Source organism: Oreochromis niloticus, linkage group LG14 (genome assembly GCF_001858045.2).
Source record: "Oreochromis niloticus isolate F11D_XX linkage group LG14, O_niloticus_UMD_NMBU, whole genome shotgun sequence".
Lineage (NCBI taxonomy): Eukaryota > Metazoa > Chordata > Actinopteri > Cichliformes > Cichlidae > Oreochromis > Oreochromis niloticus.
The window spans coordinates 2,084,581-2,088,422 of NC_031979.2; positions in this window are offsets into that span (position 1 = coordinate 2,084,581).

Genomic DNA, 3,842 nt, shown 5'->3' on the forward strand with positions numbered 1-3,842 from the left:
GGTCAGATATAAACCGAGTTTAGGTGTAGTTTATTTTCGTTGTGCTGACTTTTTACAATCAGTTATAATAACTCGTACTGCGTGGTAGCTAGCACGATGGAGTTTCTATACAGCTGTGTGCGCGCTAAGTTACTGATGTTGAACTTTATGACAGCCTCCCCTGTCATTCTCTCGCCTGTTCAAACTTCAGTCATGAAACTGATCAATGATCGGCTTTTCTCTCTTGTTTGTTTATCGCGCTAAACAACAGCAGCACGTTTAAGCTTGATCAGCTGTTGTTAGAATTCATTTGATTTTAATTTCTAGTATCAGCTGATGTTTGCTGGAGCCACAGCTGTAGAAGCGGCTGGTCGAAACCAGGAGATGACCTTACTGAATCATCAGAGCTGAACTGGTGATGGAGAAACAGGTTTACCCTTTAGGTGACATGAATGAGTTGAAGGGAAGTTATGAACTGTTTCTGAGAGAAATAAACACCAAGCTCCTTTTTTTATTTAGCTGACAGCTGGTAACTGTGCAGGGGCGGATCTAGCAAAGCTTTTGCCAGGGGGCCAGGTAGGGCATTAACAGAGAAAGGTGGACACAAAGATATACTTTTCTTTCTTACTCTCATACAGGGAGTGCAGAATTATTAGGCAAGTTGTATTTTTGAGGAATAATTTTATTATTGAACAACAACCATGTTCTCAATGAACCCAAAAACACATTAATATCAAAGCTGAATGTTTTGGAAGTAGTTTTTAGTTTGTGTTTAGTTTTAGCTATTTTAGGGGGATATCTGTGTGTGCAGGTGACTATTACTGTGCATAATTATTAGGCAACTTAACAAAAAACAAATATATACCCATTTCAATTATTTATTTTTACCAGTGAAACCAATCTAACATCTCCACATTCACAAATATACATTTCTGACATTCAAAAACAAAACCAAAACAAATCAGCGACCAATATAGCCACCTTTCTTTGCAAGGACACTCAAAAGCCTGCCATCCATGGATTCTGTCAGTGTTTTGATCTGTTCACCATCAACATTGCGTGCAGCAGCAACCACAGCCTCCCAGACACTGTTCAGAGAGGTGTACTGTTTTCCCTCCTTGTAAATCTCACATTTGATGATGGACCACAGGTTCTCAATGGGTTCAGATCAGGTGAACAAGGAGGCCATGTCATTAGTTTTTCTTCTTTTAAACCCTTTCTTGCCAGCCACGCTGTGGAGTACTTGGACGCGTGTGATGGAGCATTGTCCTGCATGAAAATCATGTTTTTCTTGAAGGATGCAGACTTCTTCCTGTACCACTGCTTGAAGAAGGTGTCTTCCAGAAACTTGCAGTAGGACTGGGAGTTGAGCTTGACGCCATCCTCAACCCGAAAAGGCCCCACAAGCTCACCTTTGATGATACCAGCCCAAACCAGTACTCCACCTCCACCTTGCTGGCGTCTGAGTGGGACTGGAGCTCTCTGCCCTTTACCAATCCAGCCACGGGCCCATCCATCTGGCCCATCAAGACTCACTCTCATTTCATCAGTCCATAAAACCTTAGAAAAATCAGTCTTGAGATATTTCTTGGCCCAGTCTTGACGTTTCAGCTTGTGTGTCTTGTTCAGTGGTGGTCGTCTTTCAGCCTTTCTTACCTTGGCCGTGTCTCTGAGTATTGCACACCTTGTGCTTTTGGGCACTCCAGTGATGTTGCAGCTCTGAAATATGGCCAAACTGGTGGCAAGTGGCATCTTGGCAGCTGCAGCTTGACTTTTCTCAGTTCATGGGCAGTTATTTTGCCCCTTGGTTTTTCCACACGCTTCTTGCGACCCTGTTGACTATTTTGAATGAAACGCTTGATTGTTCGATGATCACGCTTCAGAAGCTTTGCAATTTTAAGACTGCTGCATGCCTCTGCAAGACTATTTTTGACTTTTCTGAGCCTGTCAAGTCCTTCTTTTGACCCATTTTGCCAAAGGAAAGGAAGTTGCCTAATAATTATGCACACCTGATATAGGGTGTTGATGTCATTAGACCATACCCCTTCTCATTACAGAGATGCACATCACCTAATATGCTTAATTGGTAGTAGGCTTTCGAGCCTATACAGCTTGGAGTAAGACAACATGCATGAAGGGATGATGTGGACAAAATACTCATTTGCCTAATAATTCTGCACTCCCTGTATAAAATATTTAGCTTTTATTAAATAGTTATCTGAATCTTACAACCAAAGTTTGTATAATAATACACAAGATTGGCTGTAGACCATTGTTCATCATTCAGAACACTGTGTAAAAATAACAAAAAACAAAAAGTGAATGCAAAAGTGCATAAATATTTATTTTACGTGTTTGATATGTGTGGCGGGGCGTGGTCTGCAGTGCCGCTGCAGGGGAGGTGGACCCACCTGAGGGCATCTGCAATCACACCTCTCGGGCGTAGTCTGTGCTCTCTCGGCTGTTTTTTGGGTGTGTGTCGGGCTGTGAGTTGAAAAGCTACAGCTGGCTGGGAGGGTACACCAACCATGTGTGAAAAGTGGTCCATAACGTACTGGTTCAAAGTGTGTTCGTGCAAACATTGTCGGGGTCTGCCGTGGTACAGAGGGACTTCTGCTTATGAACCTGTGTGCACAGCGTCTGCAAATCGGGGCTGTACAAAGTGACCTCATCTTTACCCAAAACTGTAAGCTGTCATCTGTGAGGCGCGAGCGGTGTTTGTTTTTACCATAATTCATGGTGGAGAATGGCTGCTCTTCTGAGTTTTGCTGTCTGTAGCCGTATGAATGGAAAACTACACAGATTAGCAGCGGCATAGGCACACATAAAATTTCTTCTGAAATTTTCGCTTTCTAGTTATTATTATTCTCCATCTTCCGCCTAAATTTCGGCACGTATCACGCCCCGCAGTTTTGAGAAAAGCTTCATATATGTTACCTCATTTTGTGCGGCTGGATCTGGAATGGTGTGCTATGACTTTTGGTGTTTATGACTATTATAGTTTTTAAAATATTAATATTTTAGTGAAAATTTTCCCGCGCTCCTCTGCCAAACAGTTTTGACAATAGGGGTACATATGTTACATCATTTTGTGCGGCTGGAGCTGGGCTAGTATGGTGTGACTTTTGGTGTTCATAACTTTTATAGTTTTTGAAATATTTAGATTTTAGTGCAACTTTAGGCCAATTTCTAGGCTCCTGAGAAAGATTCTGCTTTTGGCACCATAGAAACAGACTTCATTTGTGGTGGGTTGGCTCTCTCTAGTGGTATACCGGGAGTAGTACGGCCTAAAGGGTGCCATGCTTGGTGAAAACTACATATCCCACAATTCATAGCATGCCTCTACCGAGTCAAACAATGGCGGACACCACTTCGTTTTATATGTCTTTTATTCGTGTTTCTAGGTCACAAAATACACTTTTAAGATATTTTCAGGCGAGAATGTAGGTGTGTAAACTTCAAATATCTGCTCGTTTTATCAAGACATCCCATATTAGCGACAATTCTTTTAAGTGTTGCTGATAGCCGGCTAGCTAGCTAGCGCCGCTAGCTTAGCTAGCTAGCGCCCCTTCGTGAAAAACCACCCAGGCTTGGCTGATAGTGAGGTGGGTAAAATTTGTTTAATCGCCCGATCGCTCGGCAAGGGTCTGTGTCTTAGCTGGACTTATTTTTCGTTTATATGGGCCGATGATGCTGGTCGATGTGGAAAAAATAACTGAGTTGTTTGGTGGTGGAGCTACAACAGAGGGCAGCTACCCACCGGTGTGTGACAGAAAGGACATGCCGCCAACGAGACACATGAGGCCGGGCAGGCGATTGCTAACGCGGTGGTCAATCATGGATCAGGGAAAGCGAAGGCAGGA